Raw genomic sequence first — 26,141 nt, forward strand, 5'->3', positions numbered from 1 at the left:
CTCTCTCTGTTTGTAGCCCTGCATTTCAAATAAAGAAATGAATCTTAAAAAAAAAAAAATGTATGGTAGGAGTGGGTGTTTGGTACAGTGCTTATGACACTGACTGGAATGCCCATATCCCATAGTGAAGTACCTGGCTTGAGTCTTAGCTCCACAGCTTCTCATCCAGCATTCCTGCTAACGTATACCCTGGAAGGCAGCAAGTAATGGCTCAAGTACATGGGTCAGTGCCACCTGCATGGGATCCAGAGTAGATCTGAGATTCCTGTCTTTGGCTTGGCCTAACCTCAAATGGGCTTTGGGCAGTAAATAGCAAGGTGGAAGATCTCTCTCTCTCTCCACCCCACACCACTGACTTTTGAAATAAAATCACAAGCCGGCGCCGCGGCTCAATAGGCTAATCCTCCGCCTTGGGGCGCCGGCACACAGGGTTCTAGTCCCAGTCGGGGCGCCGGATTCTGTCCCGGTTGCCCCTCTTCCAGGCCAGGTCTCTGCTGTGGCCAGGGAGTGCAGTGGAGGATGGCCCAAATGCTTGGGCCCTGCACCCCATGGGAGACCAGGATAAGCACCTGGCTCCTGCCTTCGGATCGGCACGGTGCGCCGGCCGGCTGCGGTGGCCATTGGAGGGTGAACCAACGGCAAAAGGAAGACCTTTCTCTCTGTCTCTCTCTCACTGTCCACTCTGCCTGTCAAAAAAAAAATCACAATAAATAAATAAAACATAAAAAAAGAATTAGTGGTAGACGGAATAATAGACAACAACCTGCCCATATCCTAATCGCCAGAACCTGTGAATATGGTAGTTTCAATGGCAAAGGAACATTGCAGATGTGATGAAGGTGATGAAGGCAGACTTTGAGATGGAGAGGTCACTCTGGATTATCTGAGTAGGCTCAGGTTACTTATTTATTTATTTAAAAAGCACGTTTATTTTACACTCTATTGACAAAGGAACAGAATATAAATGTACTAAGGAAGGAAGGAAAAAAATGACAAGCACACATTTTTATACAACCAGTAGAGGCAAAGATCCTTTAAATAAATTTTGAAAAACTTTTACTTTCAGTATTTAACAGTCAAAATCCTTTTTTTTTTTAAAAAGAAGATTTATTTATTTGAAAGTCAGAGTTACAGAGAGGGAGGGAGAGACAGTAAGATCTTCCATGCACTGGTTCATTCCCCAAATGGCCACAACAGCCAGTGCTGGGCCAGGCAAAGCCAGGAGCCTGGAGCTTCCTACGGTCTCCCATGTGGGTGGCAGGGGCCCAAACACTTGGGCCATCTTCGGCAGCTTTCCAAGGCTACTATCAGGGAACTGGATTGGAAGTGGGGCAGCCAGACACAAACTGGTGTCCAAATAGGATGCCAGTGTCACAGATGGCAGCTTTATCTGCTATGCCACAAATACCAGTCCTCAAAATCTGTTTCCAAGAATAACTTCTTTATCATCTGTGGAAAAATTTTAGAAAGCTTCACCTATATGACTGAAACTAGGACTATCTTAATGAAAGAATTATAATTTCACATTGTTTGAAAATCTCCAAGTTGCCAGAGGGCAAGCAAACTGGATCACTACCAATTTTAAAAAAAGCCAAAAGCTCTTAACATTAGCAATTCATAATTGCTTATGAAAATTATTAGAAGTATGTATTTAGCTTTCAGCAGGATTATGAAAATTATGCAAATTATGTATTCAGCTTTCAGCATTATTACATACATGTAGGAAAAATCCATACACCTAACTCATCACTGCTGGGTCTTCCACAACAGGAGACAAGTATTAGAAGTCAAGACTTCAGACCTCAGCAATGTGCTATCCCAGCGTTCAGACTTCACTTAATCTCCTTTAGCACAGGGTCTTTTGAAATGTGGTGAAAGACAAGCTGGCATATTTCCACAGTCTTTCCTTCTAAGTGTGGACACAGTGTTGGTGCTGATGCCTTGGACACCAGCATTTGCGTGTATCCTCTACCGCCCTTCTGATTGTGAAGTGTTCTGTCCAAACCTTGAAGTTTGTGGACTAGAAAATGGAGACGACTCCTCCAAATCTATCTTCTTTCTCAAAGGAATCATCTTCTTGGAATGCAAATTTTGGCTTCAGTGTGTGTGATAGTGTGTGTGATAGACACCGGGTCCCAAATAAGTTTCCCCTTGTGAGTGGGTCTACTGCAGGGTGACCGATCAATAGCACGGAGCTTGAGAACATCCAGCCTGTCTGGAACACCCTTATATCCATGGGTTTGTGAGTAATAACTAGGATTGCTCTGACTGGCGCCTGGGTGCTGCTTTTGCATTTCAGTTGCTGGATTATCTGAGTCACAAATATTATCTTATGCTGGTTGGATGGGAGGAACACATGGAGGCTGGCGGGAAGAAAACTGAGGGAGATGTGGCCATGGTGGAGGAAGAGGACAAACCATCGAATCTGGAAGCTGAGCTGGTTCCATGTTCGGTTGAGCACTGCTGATAGCATTTGTCCCAAACCACCGGGCCTGTCATCCACGGCAAAGGAACCAAAGGAACCAAAATTTGTTCTGGTTTTCAGTTCCTGCATTTTCACAGTTCCAGTGAAGAAAAGTGAGCTCTTCTTCAAGGGGAGCTTTTTTTTTTTTTTTTTTTAATTGCAGCTTCATTTACAGGCAGATTTTTTTTCCCCCATTGGGTTGTTTTGTCTTCGAGCAGGTGACAATGGGTCCCAAGCTAGTTGCACAGAAAGGGGAAAGTCAAAGTTTTCTTTGTTTTTCCATATACTATTTTGAAATCTGAGACAACTGGTTTCTTCATCACTTGCCACACACAAAATACCAGCGAAAGATGGACACCCACATCCATAATTATCAGGATTTACAAAGTTCAAGAGCAGGATCAACTGAAAATTAGGTCTTTGACAAGGTTCTGAAGGAAGCATTTTCCCAGCGATACAAACAATGCTCTGAACTGATCCATAATCTATTTTTCCAAATCACCAAAACCTGGTCTATGGGAACACCAAAATATTCCAGCATACCTCTTAAGATATGCAATATCAGAGACATCGATGAAATTAATGCTGAAGCAAATTCAATGAAACATTATCAGCATCTCGGTGCCTTCCTCGGAAGCTGAGCGTCTTGTAAGCTGCGGCAGGTCAAGCAGAGGGCATTATGGAACTCTGACTCAGAATCCGTAACGCAAGCACGGTGCCCTGCTCCCGCTCCAGAAGCGCTTTAGATGTCGACTAGTGTCCACCTATGAGCCTCAGCTTGCAGGCCACAGGTGGTAAGGACACATCCACGGAAGGCATGAGGCTCACCAGTGGCTCCATCCCAGTGCCCCTGCCTCAGCCAGGATGGCTCTGCAAGGGAGCATGGACCTCCTCTCTTGCCCAGCCAACCTGCCCTGAGAAGACTCAGTTCTGTCTTACTTGTGGTCAGTTGATAAACATTGTTGGCTGATGAAGGAGAAAAGGAGCTAGGAGCCAGGGCTTTCAGGCCAGAAGATGGAAAGATGAGGGAGCAACACTCCCATCAAGCCTTCAGATGGAGGTGGGTCCCTGCCCACAGCCTTGGTTTAGCACAGGGAGACCTGTGTCAAGCTTCTAGCCTAGGAAGCTGTAAGATAATATGTGTGTTTATTTCAAGCTGCTTTGTGCTAGTATGGAGGAGGAGGACAAACCATCAAACCTGGAAGCTGAGCTGGTTCCATGTTCGGTTGAGCAGCTCCTGATGGCATTTGTCCCAAACCACTGGGCCTGTCATCCACAGCAAAGGAACCAAAATTTGATCTGGTTTTCAGTTCCTGCATTTTCACAATTGCAGCAAAGAAAAGTGTGCTCTTCTTCAAGGGCACTTACTATTTTTTTAATTGCAGCTTCATTTACAGGCAGATCATTTTTTTTTTTTTTCATTGGTTTGTTTTGTCTTCGAGCAGGTGACAATGGGTCACCTGCTCTGGGAAACTAATACAAAACCCCAGAAAATATCTGGGGTGGGCTCTCCCTGGGCAAGGGAAGTAAGGAGTTGCCTCTAAAGGTTTTCTCTGGGGCGAGGCAGGAAAGGGTTGGGGAACTAAGTGGAGGCTTTGAGGTGCTTCTGTATTTCCAGATGTCTGGGGTGGGTGTAACCCAGGACTGCCCAGGGTCTACCTGTGTGTGAAGATTACCTGAGTCAAAGTCTCCTGAATGAGGTGTGCCTGCCCCGGGGCTTTGAAAGAGGTGCTGGAGGACAATACAGGGGCACGATCTTTAGTGGCATCTGTGCAAGATCGCCATAGACAGAAATGTGCACCGATGACTGTTCATGTTCATTTCTTTCTCTGATTTATGGAATGATCAATTCCTCCCCCCTCCCAAATATCTGGAGGGTCTAGGAATGTATCAACTAAACTCCATTATCACATACTGTGGAAATTAATGACAAAATTATGTTTATTCTTCCAGATAAGTTAGGTCACAGCAGAGGCCATTGACATGAAGAAAAATTAAATTAAATAGGTGGTTATAAGGATGCTTTGCTATCTCTGCTGAGGTATTTCACTTTCATCAAATTTGGTGAAGATTTAGTTTTCATTCTCACTTTCTTGATTCTTTCTTAAAGTTCCCCAAGAAAGTTAACTTCCTGCTATCTTATATGAAATGAAGTTTGGTTATAGAAATGATGAACAATCTCACCTTATTCTGGATTATTTCTTTTTTTGTTGTTAAAAATATTTATTTATTTTTAAAGGCGGAGTTACAGAGAGAGAAGTGAGGGGGAGGGGGAGAGGAGGAGAGAAGCGGGAGGGACAGAGAGAGAGAGAGAGAGAGAGAGATCTTCCATCTACTAGTTTACTTCCCAAATGGCTGCAACAGCTAGGGCTAGCCCAGGCTAAAACCAGGAACCAGGAGCTCCTACTGGGTCTCCCACATGGGTGCAGAGGGCCCAAGTACTTGGGCCATCTTCTACTGCTTTTCCAGGAACATTAGCTGGGAGCTGTATTGTAAGTGGAACAGCTTGGACTTGAACCAGCACCTAGAAGGGATGCAGACATTGCAGGTGGAGGCTTAACCACCTATGCCACAATGTTGGCCCCCTGGATTATTTTTAAAAGGAAAAATTTTGCTTCTATCTTCTGTATGTTTTTTATTGTGATGATCCTAAAAAAGGTATTATTTGCTTATAATTTTATCAATTTAGAAATTACTACATATTTTCCCTTAAACCTTTCAGTATCTCTGTGGCTCATTTCATCAATTACATCATCAAAAACCCTCCTGGTTACAGTCATTTACCAAAATCCAGGATATCTCTCCTCATTCCTTTACCAATGTTCAATTGTCTTCAATTTACTGGTTCACCTCTATTCTTGTCGTGCTAATCAATGATTTTGTAACTGTGTAGGTGATCATTCCAATATCCTGTCTCACTAGGCACATATGACTATTTAACTTTATTAAAATTAAATAAAATTAAAAATCTATTTTCTAAGTCACACGAGTTACACTTCAAATGCTCAATAGTCACAAGTGGCAATTGGTTATGGAATTGGATGGCATAAATATTTACACTTGATCTTAGCCAAAATGCCGAGAAGCGATGGCATAAAGGTTTAACATGTCCATCAGCACAGAAAACTCTTTTGGATAGAGCTGCACTAGAGTCTAGACAAGTCTAACCACCTCCTCCATTAGCTCAGTTTCTTTCTTTTTTTTTTTTTTAAAGATTTATTTATTTATTTGAAAGTCAGAGTTACACATAGAGAGAAGGAGAGGCAAAGAGAGAGGTCTTCCATCTGCTGGTTCACTCCCCAGATGGCCGGAATGGCCAGAGCTGCGCTGATCCGAAGCCAGGAGCCAGAAGCTTCTTCTGGTCTCCCACGTGGGTGCGGGGGGAAGGACTTGGGCCATCCTCCACTGCTTTCCCAGGCCACAGCAGAGAGCTGGATCAGAAGTGGAGAAGCCGGGACTTGAACCAGTGCCTATATGGGATGCTGGTATTGCAGGCAGCGGCTTTACCACCACAGCACTGGCCCCATTTTTGTTTTTTAAAGATTTATTATTTGGTTCAGTTTCAGATATTCCACCTTTTTTTTTTTTTTTTTTTTTTTTTTTTTGTGACAGGCAGAATTAGACAGTGAGAGAGAGAAACAGAGAGAAAGGTCTTCCTTCCATTGGTTCACCCCCTCAAGTGGCCGCTACGGCCGGCGTGCTGCGCTGATCTGAAGCCAGGAGCCAGGTGCTTCCTCCTGGTCTCCCATGGGGTGCAGGGCCCAAGTACCTGGGCCATCCTCCACTGCCTTCCTGGGCCACAGCAGAGAGCTGGACCGAAAGAGGAGCAACCGGACAGAATCCGGCGCCCCAACCGGGACTAGAACCCAGGATGCCAGTGCCACAGGCGGAGGATTAGCCTAGTGAGCCGCAGTGCCGGCCCAGATATTCCACTTTCTGACCTCCAACTACTCCCAGCTTACTCCCTCACAGAGGTGAGGAACGTTTAGCCCATGGGCCATATAAGGCCATCAGAGTTATTTGGTCTGGCTCTGGCAAGGCAACTGCAGGCAGGACTTGAAATTCAATAAATTTATAGCAGGATAATTTTTTCTTAAAATGGCACCACACTGTTTATTCCAACCTTCAAAGAACATAAAGAGGTGACGACATCTGATGCCAAACCATGCCAGTAATAATAAAGCAACAGAAAAATAAGTAACGACAAAAAGAAAATGATTTAAAAAAAACAACTATTTCACATTTCACAGCAGTGCTCCGGCAGCACTGGCAAGTATTTCCGGCCAACTAGCAGGATAATTTTTAAGTTGATAATTTTGTATAGCTACGAATGATGTTATAAATATCCAAATGGCCCTTGGCTGAAAAAGGTTTCCCCAGCCCTGCCAGTTGAATGATTCTATGTCCTACAGTATTTTGATGACTGCCGGGATAAAAAATTCATTGCCATCAACCCCTCATGTCTCATTGCTTATTTTAGTGGGCTTAAACCATTTATCAGAGTCAATTATAATAATCATTTCTTTTTTTTATAGTTTATTTATTTATTTTGAAAGTCACAGAGAGAAAACGAGAGACAGGGAGAAAGAGAGAGAGAGAGATAGGGAGGGAGATCTTCCATCTCCTTGTTTACTCCCTAGATGGCCATAAAGGCCAGCCTGGCCCAGGCCAAAACCTGGAACCAGGAGCTTCATCCAGGTCTTCTACATGGGTGGCAGGGGCCCAAAAACTTGAGCCATCCTCCTCTGCCCTTCCCAGGCCACTAGCAGGAAGCTAGATTGGAAGTAGAGCAACCAGGAATGAACTGTGCCCATTATAGAATGCCAGCATCACAGGTAGTGGCTTTACCTGCAATGCCACAGTGCCAGCTACGATTTCATGCAGTTAGAGCTTTCTGGTTTATCTCTTCATTCATCATAAGCCTCCGGAAAATGGTGCCTGTTAGATCCAACTCTACCTGTACAAGTAGCTGAATGTAATCATATAACTGCTGGCCTTATTTTATAATTTGAATTACAACTTCCTGGAACTTTCACTAATCAACCTATTCTGCTAGAGTATTCCCAACCGCTCTGATTTCATCCACTTTCAAATTTCTCTTCTCGGCCAGCACTGCGGCTCACTAGGCTAATCCTCCGCCTTGCAGCGCCGGCACACCGGGTTCTAGTCCTGGTCGGGGCGCTGGATTCTGTCCCAGTTGCCCCTCTTCCAGGCCAGCTCTTTGCTGTGGCCAGGGAGTGCAGTGGAGGATGGCCCAAATGCTTGGGCCCTGCACCCCATGGGAGACCAGGATAAGCAACTGGCTCCTGCCATTGGATCAGCGCGGTGCGCCGGCTGCAGCGCGCCGGCCGCGGCGGCCATTGGAGGGTGAACCAATGGCAAAGGAAGACCTTTCTCTCTGTCACTCTCTCTCACTGTCCACTCTGCCTGTCAAAAAAAAAAAAAAAATTTCTCTTCTCTTTCCTCAAACTCAACTTATGACTTAGCTTCCTACTATTTTGAGAAAATAAAAACGGTCAGAAGGGCATTTACTTTGCTGTATTGGCCAAATAGACAAAAGCATCTATGCCTGTATTTAAGGTGGTATCCCTTTCAACAGTGATTAAGTTGTGCCACCTCTTACTTATGCTCAATCTCCAGTTGTACATTGAAATCCATTCCATCTATCTACTCAAAGATTTTGAACTTGTAATTTTCTTTATTACTCTTTGGTATAATTAATTTTTACAATTTATGGGGGCCAGTATTGTGGCATAACATGTTAAGCCACCGCCTGTAATGCCAGCATCCCAAAGAGGCGCCTATTTATGTCCTGACTGCTCCACTTTCAACCCAGCTCGCTGCTAATGGCCTGGGAAAAGCAGCGGAAGATGGTCAAAGTGCTTGAGCCTCTGCCACCATGTGCAAGACCCAGATGAAGCTCCTGGCTCCTGTCTTCGATCTGGCCCAGCCCTGGCTGGTGCAGCCATGTGGGAAGTGAACCATAGGATGGAGGATCTATTTCTTTCTCTGTCTCTCCCTTTCTAATTCTGCCTTTCAAATAAATAAAATAAATCTTTAAAAAAACTTTTTATAATTTTTTCATCTTTCCTGATTCACTCACCTTAACTACAAATATATTTTCCCCCATTTTGAAAACCAGCAAAAACCCCCCAAAAATCCCACAAAACTCTTGTTCACCCACACCCACACCCACTGTCCCCCCATTTCTTTAATTTTCATAACAATGAAAGGGTTAAAAATATGTCTTACTTGTCAATGCCTTGTCTCTTCCTACTGTGCCTGAACCTCCTGCAGTCTGGCTTTCCTCCCTCTTTATTTGTATACAACATTCCTGTTAAAGGTACCATTAACACATCCAATGGCTATTTTCTGGAATTCATCTTACTCACCCTTTAAGCAGACTCTTACATAACTGATTGTTCCCTTTTCTTAAAGCGCTTTCTTCTCCAATACTTGGTTTCTCAGGATGCTGTTCTCTTTTCTTTCTGCTTCCCTTACTCCCAGTCCTCCGCAAGGTTCACCGATTCCTCCTTAACTGACTCCAAAATGCTGCCGTGTCCCGGAGTTCAGTTCTTGACCCTCTTCTTCCCGATGTTCTCATCCCCAGTGAGTTCTACATTCCCGACTTTGAAGTAACAGCCTTGCCCTGATAATGTCCAAGTGTGTATCTCCCTGCCAGCACTTCTTCAGCTCACGTGTCGGACCCAATTCTTGACATATGTTTGGAAATCCTATAATATATCCAAATATCAAAAAATGAGTAATCATTCTTAACCTGTTTCCCACTTCAACGAATGGGAACCTCGTATTTCTATTTCCTCAAGCGAAAGCTTGGAATCTCCTTTAACTTCTCTAGATATTAAAAATGGAAGTATTGTTGACTTGGAATGCACTAAAAGAACACTGAGTTTGCATGATAGGAGGTTATGTTCTCGCTGTATTCAACAATCATTCCTTTCCTGCATATTCTACCTATTTCAGAGAACATTTTCAAAGAGAAGCCTAGATTGGAAAGTATCTTATAGCCAGAATGGGAATTAATTCAGAATTATTTTGAAAAAGAACCACAGAAAAGTAAAATTAAAGCATCAGTATCAAAAATCCAAGGAAAACCAAGATAAATTAAAATCTGAAAGATAAAAAAATGGCCACAAGGAGGAGACAGAGAATAAATACAAGATAAAGTTCATTTTGAAATGGATATTCATCCAATGAGGATAATAAAATATCCTGAGGTAAATAAAGGGCTGTGAAGACACACTGATGGACTCAAGTCTGGGCTCAACACTGTATTGACCAGTGACTCTGTGGAGGTTACTGAACCTCAGGTTTTAGTTTTCTTCCTAGGAAGAATGGTGTAAGCATGGTACCTACCTCAAAAGTAACTGACAGAAGCACGTCAAGCAGCAGCAGGCGGTCACCATCACAGTTTTATTGTGGATGATCTCAAAGCTGGAAGAAAGCTTTGCAATCGACCACTTGCAGCGATGTTTAACCCAATCAATCCAAATGAGCCTGACTAGGGGCTCACCAGTCAAGCCCTCTGCCCTCCATGGCACTTACTGTGATGTGAGGTTATCTTGCTTTTTGCTTTTTTACTCTCCGTATTCACTCCCTTCCACTAGAATATAAACCCAGTGAGAGAGCACAACTCTCATGTTTCATTAACCACTTGATCCTCAGAAATATCCACAATGGGGAATATCTACATTTTCAAATAATTATTATCCCTAGCATGTAAGTGACACGGTGATTTTAATAGAATATAACACTACATCTTGATATACTGACTTACGTGAACCCTTGGTTCAAATATCCTTGGTCAATTCACATTCCCTCAATTGCAACATGCTTATTCAAGCTTCTATAACTTTATTCAGATATTTAATGCTCTGCCTAATAAACAGATTCATCTCCTTTATCTTCTCATGGAACCTTCATCTCTCTTTAAATTTAACTCAGATCCCATGTATTCTATTTGGTTATTACTTAATTCTTTACCTGCATAAATTTTATAAGAATAAGCCTGATAAACTCGCTGGTATGGATGTGGTCTAACATTTTATTTTTTTCCTTTCACTTTCTCTCTTCTGTGTAACAAAATACTCTGCTATAGTGTGGTCTGATATTGTCCAGTTCATTGACTTTTAATAAGATTCATTCCACATTGTAGCCCACCCATTTAAGTTCCAAAAATGAAAGAGAAAATATTGAGCATGCCTTTTCTTTTCATCATAGGAAATCCTACCCTTTTCCAAAGATGAGGAATATTCCATATGTATGTGGAAGGTGAACCAGCAATTTTTTTTTTTTTATTTCACAGGTAGAGTTATAGACAGTGAGAGAGAGAGACAGGAAGGTCTTCTTTCCATTGGTTCACCAAATGGCCACCACGGCTGGCACTGCACCCGATCTGAAGCCAGGAGCCAAGAGACTCAGCAGCAACCAGGACTAGAACCTGGCACCCATCTGGGATGCTGGCACCGCAGGCAGAGGATTATCCAACTGAGCCATGGCGCCGGACCCTGAACCAGCAATTTTAATGCAGAAGACTGAGGAAGGGAACAGGACATCACTGACAAAAAGACCTGGGGCTGTAGCTTACAGGCAGTGTACATGAGAAAGTCTGGGAAATGGTATCACCAGATGCAAAATGCTTACTTCTTTTTTTGTAGCCTAGAGCAATTGTTCTAACACTCCCAGTAGTCACCATAATGCTCTTTTTTTTTCTTTTTATTTGACAGATAGAGTTATAGACAGTGAGAGAGAGAGACAGAGAGAAAGGTCTTCCTTCCATTGGTTCACCCTCCAAAGGGCTGCTACAGCTGGCGCGCTGCGCCGATCTGAAGCCAGGAGCCAGGTGCTTCCTCCTGGTCTCCCATGCGGGTGCAGGGGCCCAAGCACTTGGGCCATCCTCCACTGCCTTCCCGGGCCACAGCAGAGAGCTGGACTGGAAGAGGAGCAACTGGGACTAGAACCCAGTGTCCATATAGGATGCTGGCGCCGCAGATGGAGGATTAACCAAGAGAGCCACAGCGCCGGCCCCAACCTAATGCTCTTTTGGTCTTTCTCTTTTGCACAGCTGCCAGCCATCATTATTCACTGATGGGTCTTAACCACAGTGTTAGGCATCCTACTACTTTCCTTTCTTATTGCGTCTATACCTCTCATTGGCTTTCTGGTATACTTTACCCATCCTTCAACCAGGAGCACAGATAACAGAGTCTGAGTGACACCTACATTCAAAGACATCATAATGTAGTGGAAAGAATCTTGAATCTGGGAGGATGGTACTGCTCAAAGGAAACCCCTAAATTTCTCAAACTTTGCTTCCCACGTGTTTAACATTAGGATGATAAAGCCCACTGTACATATATTCATTCATCTGGCAAATATTTATTGAGTGGTAATCTTCTGTCAGTCACTATTGTAGAGCCAGGGAACTCATTGTTCTGGAGATAAACTGTAATCAAGAGTATAGGATTTAGGCAAAAAGGGGAGGGGAGCCACTGGAATGCAGGCAGAGAATCTAAGCTCTCTTGAGATTGTTTTTAGGGAAGTTCCGGGGCAGCTCCTCTTGCAACATTGCACTCAGAGGGGCCAGACCACCACAAGCAAGGAGTAGTTAAAGCTGCAAGAGCCCAGTTTGAGAATCTTCCTGACCTGATCCAAGCAGGAACTTTCCTTATTATCCTACTAAATTATCTGCCTCCGAAGTATGGAGATTGCCCCCATTTGCTGAGCAGAGAATGTGTGAAGATTTATTTATGTCATTGTAATAAAATTATAATAAATATTCCCATATGTGCCTGATACAATGACACTTCTGATATTTTCAAAAAGGGCACGGAGGGGCTGGTGCTGTGGTGTAGTGGGTAAAGCCCACTGCCTGCAGTGCTGGCATCCCATATGGGCACCACTTTGAAATCTGGCTGCTTCACTTCTGATCCAGATCTGTGCAATGGCCTGGGAAAGCAATAGAAGATGGCCCAAGTCCTTGGAACCCTGTACCTGGAAGAAACCCCTGGTTCTTGGCTTCTGATCGGCCCAGCTGCAGCCATTGCTGCCATTTGGAGAAAGAACCAGAGGATGGAAGGCTTTTCTCTCTCTGCCTCTCTGTAACTCTGCTTTTCTTTTTTCTTTGCTTTTTCTTTTATTTTTTTTAAAGATTTCTTTATTTGAAATTCAGAGCTACAGAGAGGGAGAGGAGCAGTGCAGAGAAAGGTCTTCCATCCAATGGTTCAGTCCCCAACTGGCCACAATGCGCTGAGCTGTGCCGATCTGAAGCCAGGAGCCAGGAGCTTCTTCTGGGTCTCCCATGTGGGTGCAAGGGCCCAAGCACTTGGGCCATCTTCTACTGCTCCAGGCCATAGCAGAGAGGTGAATTGGAAGTGGAGCAGCTGGGTCTTGAACCAGCGTCCATATGGGATGCTGGTGCTTCAGGCTAGGGCATTAACCCGCTGCACCACAGCGTTGGCCCCATTCTGCCTTTCAAATAAATAAATAAATCTTCAAAAAAAAGGGGGGGGGAGGGAACATGGAAATGGTGATACTCAAGCTCCATCCCAAACCCACCCCCTTTTGGATATTCAATTAAGCCACACCCCAGACATCACCCCCTATACCTCTTGATAGTATAAAAGGATAGCCTTAGCCATGTTGAGGGCTCTTTTTTTGTATTTTTTTTTAGTTCATTCTCTTCTTTTCTCTCTTTCCAGCTTGCCTGCATTTATTTTTTGAGCATGCACTTTTCCTTTGCTTTAAATAAATCCTGATTTCCTGTATACCTTTATGCCTCTACCTTGAATTCTTTCATGAGTGCAGGGAGGAGCCTAGAACAAGCCCAGCCAGGGACCTTGTTGGCCACATCAGTGACAGCCAGCCAGGAGCTGGGAGCAGGAGTCAGAAGCCGGTCCAGATACTGATTGGCGAGTTTCGTCAGAGTCTCACCTTTCTTGTGTTTGAAGCTCTTGGTTTGCTTCTGCATTGCTCTCCTTCCATCCGACCCACTGTGAAGTAACTCCAACCTCGTCTGCTTCCTCCAGCCACTGTTGGGGGTGGAAAGGCCCAGGGCCAGCACCAGGCAGATTGGACATCCTGGGGATCTTTGTGAAGCTGTGAAGTTTATCAGAATGACTGAGACTTGCTCCCAGGCCATGTGGTGCATGGAGGTTCTCCTTTTCTTCTGCTGTCTGGCCGTGGATTGTCTACCTTGCCTGACTTCTTTCACCTGTGCCTTCTCAACCTCCAGCCTTTTTGCTCCTTTGGGATGAGTGCTCCATTGCATATTTTGTCACACTTGCCAATGAGGTGTGTGGTCCCCGTGCAGTTAGCATTGGTCTATGTATGGCAAGTAGATTCTGTCGTCCTCTGACCCCAGAGTACCCTTGCTTTTTCTGTAGAAATCCCATTAATGTATGTCCACCCTCACATTCCTGGCTCCAACACCTACATCCAAACCCCTGTTTACAGTCAGGGATGGTATGGGTTGGTATGGGTTGCAAGGCCGGTCCTATCAAAGCTTCCTATACGAAGCATTCAGGGTATCCAAGCATCATTTGTCCAGTGAACAAGCCATCATGAACACCATGTAACCCTGCTGTAACTTTGGTTCCGATAACTAGAGGCAAAGGAATTTCATCTGGGAGATCTTTAAATTGTGAAACATCTGCAACTTTCCTTTGTCATAAGAATCTTATTTTCTGCCGTTTCTGTTTTAATGCTGATCTCTCTTCCTCAAAAAATGCAGAAGAACACCTCTGTGGTTTTCCCATAAGCCTCCTGATTTTTCCCCATTCTACTCTTGTTAACTTTTTTTTTTAATTTTTTAATTTTTTATTTATTTATTTATTTATTTATTTATTTTTTGCCAGGCAGAGTGGACAGTGAGAGAGAGAGACAGAGAGAAAGGTCTTCCTTTGCCGTTGGTTCACCCTCCAATGGCCGCCGCGCTGCAGCCAGCGCACCGCGCTGATCCAATGGCAGGAGCAAGGAGCCAGGTGCTTTTCCTGGTCTCCCATGGGGTGCAGGGCCCAAGCACCTGGGCCATCCTCCACTGCACTCCCTGGCCACAGCAGAGAGCTGGCCTGGAAGAGGGGCAACCGGGACAGAATCCGGCGCCCCGACCGGGGCTAGAACCCCTGTGTGCCGGCGCCACTAGGCGGAGGATTAGCCTAGTGAGCCGCGGCGCCGGCCTGTTAACTTTCTTGTTTTCAGATTAGGAAAAGATTCCTTTAGACATACACAGAGTCATTATCACCTTCAAAAAGTGGCTTATCTATATTTGAATAGAGCCACTCATATATGCACTGTTTAGGAGCTTTGGGAAGCTTGAGTAGGTTACGTAATCAAAAACCAATCTTCTGTGATGCTTTCCTATCTGGTGTTGACATTGTTGTTGTAAATTTCTGTGGAACCATTGCAGCCCCCTGGTTTCTTTTAGGTGACCTTGTATTTGTCTGTCATCTTCATCAGAAAAGAGTCAACTTCTTTTTGAATTTCTGAAAGGCATTTCCATAGCAGGGCCTGTATTCCTGCCTTTCCAAACAGGCGTTTTTGGTAAAGCACTGTGTTTTTAATTCCATGTGTTAGATAAACTTCCCTCTTTTAAACTGACAAGGGTTTTTGCTGAAGAGCTGAGCACCAGGAACCAGCCACGTGGTATCTAGGCCAGGAAGCCTAGGGCGCGTGGCCCAGGAGGCACAGGGCTACAGCAAGCCCGCCTCCTGGCAAGAGGCCAGGCAAAACAGAAGAGCCTCCATAATCTTTTTTTTTTTTTTGACAGGCAGAGTTAGACAGTGAGAGAGAGAGAGAGAGAGAGACAGAAAGGTCTTCCTTCCGTTGGTTCACCCCCTAAGAGCCTCCATAATCTTTGAAAGAAGGGCAGGAGGGCCCTCTACTCTCCCTTTAATTGATAATTTTAGACCAGACTGCTACTGGCTGGACCTGAAGTGCCAAGCAGGCTACTGCTTTGCCGAAACATTGCAGTTTAGAACTAAAAATCTCTCATGACCAACCCCCTTTAAAGACCCAGGGTCTGAGGGACCTGGGTACAGTGGAGCTCCAGGGTTTGAGATGGATTCTGGGCATGGAGAAGGGTGCAAGAAGGCAGGTGAGCACCCTGGGGTGTAGACCTGACCTAGTCCTCAAAAGCCCCAGGATTTGAGACAAATGCCTGTGCATGACATGGGGCTATTGGAGAGCCATATCTTCCTTTTATTTGGTCTCCAACAGATTTTCAGCTATGACTATGGATAGCCCTCTGTCTATTCCTGTGAACTCACCCCTAGGTTGCTGCCTTAGGCTACAGATTCTGCTGTTTCCTTGCTGATTTTCTGTCTATCTGTCCATTGCTGAAAGTGGGGTACTGAAGTCCCCTATTACTATTGTACTGGAGTCTCTGTCTCCCTTTAGATCCCTTAACATTTCTTTTAAACAACCAGGTGCAAAAAACAGCAAAAGAACAAAAACAAAAACAAAAGTGAGGCTGAGTGGGAAGACTCACAGTGTGGTTGGGACTTTGGGCAGTCACTGTGGGAAGACTCCATACACTCAGGGCTTCCTGGTTACCTGGTAAAGGGCATTGCTGGGGAATTTGAGCTTACACTGAAGACTGCACAGATCCTTTATGTGGTCCTTGGGACAGAGTGGATGAATATTACACCCACTGGGGTAAGCACTCAGGAACCAGTCTCCTTTGAGGAGAGGAGCTCAGTTGAGCAGAATAAACCTCTCTTCTTAAAAAAAAAAGAGGAGATTTACCAAGCCAAACCTGGGTGTGTCACCACAGATACCCTTCACCCTGGAGAACTGAACAGAGCTCCCTGGCCACACCCACCACACACCTCTAGATATTCACTGAAAGCAGACACTCCACCTATCTACAGAGAATTGGTACAAAGATAAAAGCTGTCACAATGGAAAAAACAAAGAAGAAACCAACGAGTATCTCCACAAATGCCAAATAACAAATGCATGAGGGTTGGCTCCAAGATGGTGGAATAGGGAGGGAACTCACTGACAGTCCAGGAAAAGATAGTTTAATAAAAGTGGAGACTGCTAATACTAACCGATAGAATAAATAAAGGGGAGAGTGATCCAACATGGGAAGCGAGATACTCAGCAGACTCATAGAATGGCAGATGTCCTAAACAGCACTCTGGCCTCAGAATCAGCCCTAAAGGCATTCAGATCTGGCTGAAAAGCCCATGAAAGTATTTCAGGCATGGAAAGCCAAGACACTCTGGCAAACAAACAAACAAACAAAAAAAAACAAACCTAAATGAAAGATCTCTGTGAGTGAGATCCCAGTGGAAAGAACAGGTCTTCAAAGAAGGAAGTACCTTTCTCTGAAGGGAGGAGAGAACCTCCACTTTGACTATGACCTTGTCTAAACAAGATAAGAGTCAGAGAACTCAAAAGGCTTCCATAGCCTGGAAACTCATGACTGGAGCATAAGGAGATTACTGATGCCATAAACAGGAGTGTCAATTGGTAAAGTCAACAACAGGAGTCACTGTGCACTTACTCCTCATGTAGGATCTCTGTCCTTAGTGTGCTGTACATTGAGATTTAATGCTATAACGAGTACTCAAACAGTATATTTCACTTTGTGTTTCTATGGGGGTGCAAACTGTTGAAATCTTTACTTAATGTATACTAAATTGATCTTCTGTAAAACAAAACAAAAAAAAGAAATTATCAATTCCCAACTTGACTCTCACTGGGATTAAACATGACAATAGGTCTGATCTGATTTCATCATCATTTAAAAAATCATCTATTATTTTTCACTTTATGTTTCTGTGTGGGAGCAAACTGTTGAAATCTTTACTTAATGTATGCTAAACTGATCTTCTGTATATTAAGATAATCGAAAATGAATCTTGATGTGAATGGAAGGGGAGAGAGAGTGGGAAAGGGGAGGGTTGCGGGTGGGAGGGACGTTATGGGGGGGAAGCCATTGTAATCCATAAGCCGTACTTTGGAAATTTATATTCATTAAATAAAAGTTAAAAAATAATAAAAGTGGAGATATTGTAGTCTCAGGGAAGAGTTAGGGAAAAAAGCGGCAGAGGAAACTCTTCCGGAATTAGAGAGACACGGTGCATCAACATGGAGGGCACAGGCACCCACGGCTTGGGAGCTCAGGTGCTGAGAGACTCCTCCACACCAGTGCTGGAAAGAGAGCAGTGTAAGATGGCCCAAGTGCTTGGGCCCCTGCATCTATGTGGGAGACCTGGAGGAAGATCTTGGCTCCTGGCTTCAGATTGGTGCAGCTCTGGCTGTTGTGGTCAATTGGGGAGTAAACCAGCAGATGTAAGACCTCTTTCTCTGCCTTTCCTTCTCTCTGTGTGTACCTCTTTCAAATAAATAAATAAATCTAAAAAGAAAAAGAAAGAAACATCAAGTGTAACACTGAAAAAAAATAACAAACGCACCAATTCAAGAAAGAAGAATAAGGAAGACAACATGACACCCCCAAAAGAACACAACACTTCAATACTAGATTGTGAAGATGAGGCAATTGAATAAATATTAGAAATGGATAAAAACATTGATCATAATATTACATAGAAGTAATCAGAAGCAAATGCACGAGCTACTGAATTTTGTACATGATGTGAAAGAAAATTTCTCCCACAAAATTGAGATCATAAAAAGAAATAAAAATGAAATGAAGAATTCAATAGAACAAATAAAAATGCAGTGAAAAGCCTCAAAAACAGAATTTGTGAAGCAGAAGAAAGAATATCTGACCTAGAAGATAAAGCACAGGAAATTATACAGTCAAACCAAGAACAAGAAGAGGAAATTAGAAAACTAAAAAACACTGTTGGGAATCTACAGGACACTATCAAATAACCCAATTTAAGGGTTCTAGGAGTTCCTGAAGATGAGGAAAGAAAGGGTACTATTTACTGATTAAGGGATCAATTCAACAGGAAGATGTAACTAATATAAATATATATGTACCTAATTAGAGGGCACCTGGCTATTTAAAAGAAATGTTAAGGGATCTAAAGGGAGACATAGACTCCAGTACAATAGTAATAGGGGACTTCAATACCCCACTTTCAGCAATGGACAGATATAACAGACAGAAAATCAGCAAGGAAACAGCAGAATTAATCAACACTATAGACCAAATGGATCTAACAATATCTACAGAACTTTTCTTCCTACAGTTGCAGAGTATACATTCTTCTAAGCAATGTATGGATCTGTCTCTAGGATAGACCATATGCTAGTCCATAAAGCAAGTCTCAGCAAATTCAAAAAAATTGAAATAGCATGCATCTTCTCAGACTACAATGGCAGGAAACTGGAAATCAACAACTCAGAAATCTCTAGAACATATTCAGACACATGGAGACTGAACAACATGCTCCTGAATGAACAGTGGGTCACTGAAGAAGTCAAAAGAGAAATCAAAAAATTTTTGGAAACAAATGAAGATGACAATACAACATATCAAAACTTATGGGAGCTGGCGCTACTGCTCACTAGGCTAATCCTCTACCTGCGGTGCCAGCATACTGGGTTCTAGTCCTGGTTGGGGTGCCGGATTCTGTCCTGGTGGCCTGGGAAGGCAGTGGAGGATAGCCTGAATGCTTGCGCCCTGCACCCACATGGGAGACCAGGAGGAAGCACCTGGCTCCTGGCTTCAATCGGCGCAGTGCGCCAGCAGTAGTGGCCATTTGGGGTGGGGGGGGAACCAATGGAAGGAAGACCTTTCTCTCTGTCTCTCTCTCTCACTGTCTAACTCTGCCTGTCAAAAAAAAAAAACTTATGGGATACAGTAAAAGCAGTGTTAAGAGGAAAGTTTATAGCAATTGGTGCCTACATCAAGAATTGGAAACGCATCAAATAAATGAGCTATCAATGCATCTCAAGGATCTAGAAATACAACAGCAAACCAAAACCAAAATTAGTAGGATAAAATAAACAATTAAAATTAGATAACAAATAATCAAAATTAAATAAAAAAATTACAAAAGATAAGCAAAATTAAGAGCTTTTTTTAAAAAAAAAATAAACAAAACTGACACACCATTGGCCCAACTAACCAAATAAAGGAGAGAGAAGACCCAAATCAATAAAGTTAGAGATGAAAAAGGAAATGTAACAACTGACACCACAGATATAAAAAGAATCATCAGAAATTATTACAAAGAACTGATGGCAACAAACTGGGAAACCTTGAAGAAATGAATAGACTCCTGGACACATACAATCCACCTAAATTGAGCCATGAAGACATAGAAAACCTAAAGAGACACATAACCAAGATGGAAATTGAATCAGTAATAAAGACCCTCCCAACAAAGAAAAGCCTACGACTGGATGGCTTCACTGCTGGATTCTATCAGACATTTAAAGAAGAACAAACTCCAATTCTTCTCAAGTTATTCAAAAATATTGAAAGAGAGGGAATCCTCCCAAAATCTTCCTAGACAGCCAGCATCACCTTAATTCCTAAACCTGAAAAAGATGCAACAGAGAAAGAGAATTATAGACCAATTTCCCTGATGAACATAGACACAAAATCCTCACAAAATTCTGGCCAATTGAATTCAACAACACATCAGGAAGATTATTCACCCAAACTAAGTGAGATTTATCCATGGTATACAGGAATGGTTTAACATTAGCAAATCAATCAATGTGATACATCACATTAACAAACTGCAGAACAAAAACCATATGATTATCTCAATAGATGCAGAGAAAGCATTTGACAAAATACAACACCCTTTCATGATCAAAATTCTAAGCAAACTGGTTATAGAAAGAACATTCCACAACAAAATTAAGGCAATTTATGACAAACCCACAGCCAGTGTCCTATTGAACGGGAAAATTTGGAAGCATCCTCATTAAGATCTGGAACCAGACAAGGATGCCCACTCTCACCATTGCAACTAAATATATTCCTGGAAGTTTTAGCCAGATCTGTCAGGCAAGAAAAAGAAATCAAAGGGATAAAAACTGGGAATAGGAAGTCAAACTATCTCTATTTGCAGATTAAATGATTTTATATATAGGCGATCCAAAGACTCAACCAAGAGACTATTGGAACTCATAGAAGCATTTGGTAAAGTAGCAGGATATAAAACCAAAAGAGACTGTCAACTGAAGACTTGGTAAAGAAATTATAGGTTGGCCAAGATGGCGGAATAGTGAGGACACGTACTGATAGTCTGGGAAAAGATAGATTAATAAAAGTGTACTTATGGTAATCTCAGGGAAAGGCTTGGGGAAAAAATTGCAGAGGAAACACTTCCAGATCTACTGGATGTGATTCGGATGACCTGCAGGGAGAGCAAGGACGCCCATGGCTCTGAAGCCCAACAGAGGAGTCTACGCATCTGCGCGGGAAGGGGAGGTGAGCTCAGTAACCCGAGACACTGGCAGGGAAGCGGCTTGAAGCCCTGCTGGGGAAAGTTCAGCAGACTAACTACAGGAGAGATGGGGAAAAAAAAAGGGGACGGGTATGGTTTCTCTCCACTCACCTCGCAAAGGCGAGCAGGAGACAAAGAGCAGGCACCATTTTGGACATACGTAAAAGGTGCATGACCTCAGGGCTGTGTGCGACCTCAGAGCTGCGCCCGCCCTCAGTCAAACAGAAAAACCTGACTCTGGGGGGGTGAAATAACAGGAGCTTAGGACTAGTGAATGGGTGGAGCTAATGAACTGAGGCAGTGAAAAAAGAGATGGTGGGCGAGAGAACTCATGGAGTTCACGTGAGTACTCTCCAGAGATGCTACAATTCGGTAACCTTGGCAACCTGGTGGGAGACTGCAGGAGAATTTGAGCCCACACTGAGGGCACAACAGATTCTTTGTGTGGTCCTTGGGAAAAAGCAGACAAATAATATACCCACAGAAGGCAGAGATCAGAAGCTGACTATCTTCAATTCCGCTCAGCTGTGTGGTATTACTTCCCTCCTGAATCAAAAATAAATAAATAAATAAATAAAAAAAGAGAGAGATTTACCATGCCTAACCTGAGTGTGTCACCTTTGGCACACCCTTAACCCTGAAGAACCAAGCAGAGCTCTCTGGCCACACCCATCTCAAGCCTCAAGCCTCTAAGGCTCCTCCAAAAGCAGAAAGTCCACTTAACACAGTCATAGTATAACAAGAAAAAAACACCACAGCAAGGGAAGAAGAATTCAAATATCTCCACAATGCCAAGCAACAAACACAGAAAGCAAGGCAACAAGATCAAGGAAGACATTATGATGCCCCCAAATGAACAAGACACCCCAAGCCAAGATTATGAAGATGATGAGATGGAAGAAATGCAAGATACGGATTTCAAAAAATTTATGATAAGAACATTTAGAAGTTTTCAAAAACAGATTCTTGAACTACAGAAATCCTTACTGGACAGGATAGAAAATCTCTCTCCTGAAAATGAAATCTTAAGGAGGAATCGAAATGAAATGCAGAAACTAGTAGAACAGGAAAGTGTGATAGTGAAGAGAAATCAAAATGAAATGAAGAACACAATAGATCAAGTGACAAACACATTAGAGAGCCTTAAAAACAGAGTCAGTGAGACAGAAGAGAGAATATCAGACTTAGAAGACAGAGCACAAGAAAGTATACAGTCAAACCAAAGAAAAGAAGAGGAAATTAGAAATCTAAAAAAATATTGTTGGGAATCTACAGGATACTATTTAAAAACCCAACATTCGAGTTCTAGGAGTTCCTGAAGGCATGGAGAGAGAGAAAGGATTAGAAGGCCTTTTTAGTGAGATACTAGCAGAGAACTTTCTGGGTTTGGAGAAGGACAGAGACATCCTAGTACAGGAAGCTCATAGAACCCCTAGTAAACATGACCAAAAGAGATCCTCACCATGACACGTTGTACTCAAATTCACCACAGTGAAACATAAAGAAAAGATCCTAAAAAGTGCAAGAGAGAAACGTCAGATTACTCTCAGAGGATCTCCAATAAGACTCACAGCAGACTTCTCAGCAGAAACCCTACAGGCTAGGAGGGAATGGCGAGACACAGCCCAGGTGCTAAGAGAGAAAAACTGCCAGCCCAGAATATTATATCCTGCAAAGCTCTCATTTGTGAATGAAGGTGAAATAAAGACCTTTCATATCAAACAGAAATTGAAAGAATTTGTCGCCACTCGTCCAGCCCTGCAAAAAATGCTTAAAGATGTGTTACACACAGAAACACAGAAACATGGCCATCAGTATGAAAGAAGGTAAAGGAAGGAAACCTCACAGCAAAAGATCACAGGAAGTTCAAAGCATATATTAGAAATATCTTTGGGAAAATGGCAGGGCAAAGTTACTACTTATCAATAGTCACATTGAACGTTAATGGCCTCAACTCTCCAGTTAAAAGGCACAGATTGGCTGAATGAGTTAAGGTACCAAACCCATCTATTTGCTGCTTATAAGAAACACATCTTTCCAACAAAGATGCATGCAGACTGAAAGTGAAAGGCTGGAAAAATATATACCATGTCAACAGAAATGAAAAAAGAGTGGGCGTAGCCATCTTAATATCAGACAAAATAAACTTTAACACAAAAACTGTTAAGAGAGACAAAGAGGGGCACTATATAATGATTAAGGGATCAATTCAACAGGAAGATATAATGATTATCAATGTATATGCACCTAATTACAGGGCACTGCTTTATTTAAAAGATATATTAAGGGACTTAAAGGGAGACTTAGATTCCAATACAATAGTACTAGGGGACTTCAATACTCCACTCTCAGAAAAAGACAGATCAACCAGACAGAAGATCAACAAGGAAACAGCAGATTTAAATGACACTATTGCCCAAATGGATCTAACAGATATCTACAGAACTTTTCATCCTACACATAAAGAATTTACATTCTTCTCTGCAGTACATGGAACCTTCTCTAGGATTGACCACATACTAGGCCATAAAGCAAGTCTCAACAAATTCAAAAGAATTAGAATCATACCATGCAGCTTCTCAGACCATAAAGGAATGAAGTTGGAAATTAGCAACTCAGGAATCCCTAGAACATATACAAAGACATGGAGATTGAACAACATGCTCCTGAATGAACACTGGGTCATAGAAGTCAAAAGAGAAATCAAAAAGTTTCTGGAAGTAAATGAGGACAACAGCACAACATATCAAAACTTATGAGATACAGCAAAAGCAGTGCTAAGAGGAAAATTTATAGCAATAGGTGCCTACATCAAGAAATTGGAAAGGCACCAAATAAATGAGCTTTAAATGCATCTCAAGGACCTAGAAAAACTGCAGTAAACCAGACACAAATCTAACAGGAGAAGAGAAATAATCAAAATCAGAGAAGAAATCAATAGGATTGAATCAAAAAAAATTACAAAAAATCAGCCAAATGAGGAGTTGGTTTTTGAAAAAATAAACAAAATTGACACCCCATTGGCCCAACTAACTAAAAAAAGAAAAGACTCAAATTAATAAAATCAGAGATGAAAAAGGAAATGTAACAACAGACACTATAGAAATAAAGAGAGTTATCAGAAATTACTACAAGGACTTGTATGCCAGCAAAAAGGGAAACCTATTAGAAATGCATAGATTCCTGGACACATACAACCTACTGAAACTGAACCAGGAAGACATAGAAAACCTAAAAAGATCCATAAATGAGTCAGAAATTGAAACAGTAGTAAAGGCCCTCCCAACAAAGAAAAGCCTGGGACCATATGGATTCACTGCTGAATTCTATCAGACATTTAAAGAAGAACTAACTCCAATTCTTCTCAAACTATTCAGAACAATCAAAAAAGAGGGAATCCTCCCAAATTCTTTAAATGAAGCCAGCATCACTTTAATTCCTAAGCTGGAGAAAGATGCAGCACTGAAAGAAAATTACAGACCAATATCCCTGATGAACATAGATGCAAAAATCCTCAATAAAATTCTCGCTAATAGAATGCAACAACACATCAGAAAGATCATCCACCCAGACCAAGTGAGATTTATCCCTGGTGTGCAGGGATGGTTCAATGTTTGCAAATCAATCAATGTGATACACACATTAACAAACTGCAGAACAAAAACCATATGATTATCTCAATAGATGCAGAGAAAGCATTTGATAAAATACAACACCCTATCATGATGAAAACTCTAAGCAAACTGGGTATGGAAGGAACATTCCTCAATACAATCAAAGCAATTTATGAAAAACCCATGGCCAGCATCCTATTGAATGGGGAAAAGTTGGAAGTTAAATGCATGGGATATACGTTACTTTGTGATGGAAAGAACACTAGGAAGTCATTCTACACCAAACATTTCTTCACCTAAATACCACTCTGCCTGAAATTAAATAATTTCACTGAAATAAGATGTGGGGTTTTAATTTTTTTGGACAGGCAGAGTGGACAGTGAGAGAGAGAGAGGAGAGAGAGAGAGAAATTTCTTCCTTTTCCGTTGGTTCACCCCACAGTGGCCGCCGCGGCCGGCGCACCGTGGTGATCCGAAGCCAGGAGCCAGGTGCTTCTCCTGGTTTCCCATGCGGGTACAGGGCCCAAGGACTTGGGCTATCCTCCACTGCACTCCTGGGCCACAGCAGAGAGCTGACCTGGAAGAGGGGCAACTGGGACAGAATCTGGTGCCCCAACCGGGACTAGAATCCGGTGTGCTGGCGCCGCAGGTGGAGCCAACCAGGTGTTTCCATTCTAGAAAATCCACCTTAAAGCACAACATTACTGAAGGGCAATGCATCAAGTTGCTAACTGTATTATTTCACCCTTTGTTTTCATTCAAAACCTAGTTTCAAGCAATATTAGGCCTATCTCATGCAGAATCCTCATATTTTTGAAAAATTGGCTTATAGAAGATGCAAGAATTTGGATAAATTCTGGGTAGTGGTCAGGAATGGTTTCTCCCAATAGAAAACCACACAACATCTAATCTAGCTCTACATCACATTAAATTAATGCAGAACAGCTGCTCACAATGGGATACACTAATCAAAGTATCTGCCAAAAGTTCATGGAAAATGTATCTTATGAAAAAACTATGCCTATGGGGCTGGTGTTGCGGTCGGATGGAAGTCCTCTCTCTCTCTCTCTGCCTCTCTTTCTCTGTGTAACTCTGACTTTCAAATAAATAAATAAATCTTTTAAAAAAAACTATGCATGTATTTCAAAACTTTTTGCATCAAAGTAAATATACCTTTTAATTCTGTTTTCCCCGAATTCGTTGAAATTCCCTCATGGACCCACCTGACAGCGATGATTGGCAGTTCTAACTGAACAGAAGTCAGATCGCTCTAGCTGAACCCAGAGGGTGGGAGTAGGGGCGTGGTATGGGTCTGTAACGCACGTCTGCAACCAAAGTGCTTATTGGTGGTTCTTTGAGGACCCATGGAAGGTAGTCCTTGAGTGACAGCTGCAGGTGATCTGCCTTTTCCACAGCCACAGTCACTCTCAGGTGGGAGAGTTGCAGCCGGCCCATACAACCACCTGGCTTAAGCTGTAGGCTGAGTGCGCTTCCCCTCCAGGGCACAGGCCAGGCCTCCCTTTCTGGACATGGTACAGACGCACCCCCTCATATATCAGTAAGTCCACGCCCCTCTCTGAGGACCGAAACCATAAAGTTGTGAACTTGGAACCAGCGATAGCTCGAAATATCCAACATGGCTTAAGGATGGGTCCC

The 26,141-nt window shown here is 42.8% G+C and overlaps 1 long non-coding RNA gene and 1 pseudogene across 1 annotated transcript; both read right to left on the reverse strand.

Moving 5' to 3' along the window:
* Nucleotides 1-1,968: 1,968 nt before the first annotated feature.
* On the reverse strand, nucleotides 1,969-3,035 carry LOC127492185 (mitochondrial fission regulator 2 pseudogene; annotated as a pseudogene).
* A 1,712-nt stretch (nucleotides 3,036-4,747) lies between these two features.
* LOC149124701 (uncharacterized) lies at nucleotides 4,748-25,842 on the reverse strand. Its single transcript, XR_016212983.1, has 3 exons — nucleotides 25,709-25,842; nucleotides 8,857-9,198; nucleotides 4,748-4,988 (listed from the first exon to the last, which is right to left on the reverse strand). It is a non-coding gene; the product is annotated as an uncharacterized LOC149124701 (long non-coding RNA).
* Nucleotides 25,843-26,141: the final 299 nt, after the last annotated feature.

The sequence above is a fragment of the Oryctolagus cuniculus genome, chromosome 9, assembly GCF_051225735.1.
Source record: "Oryctolagus cuniculus isolate XC-2025 breed Fujian yellow rabbit chromosome 9, ASM5122573v1, whole genome shotgun sequence".
Classification (NCBI taxonomy): Eukaryota; Metazoa; Chordata; class Mammalia; order Lagomorpha; family Leporidae; genus Oryctolagus; species Oryctolagus cuniculus.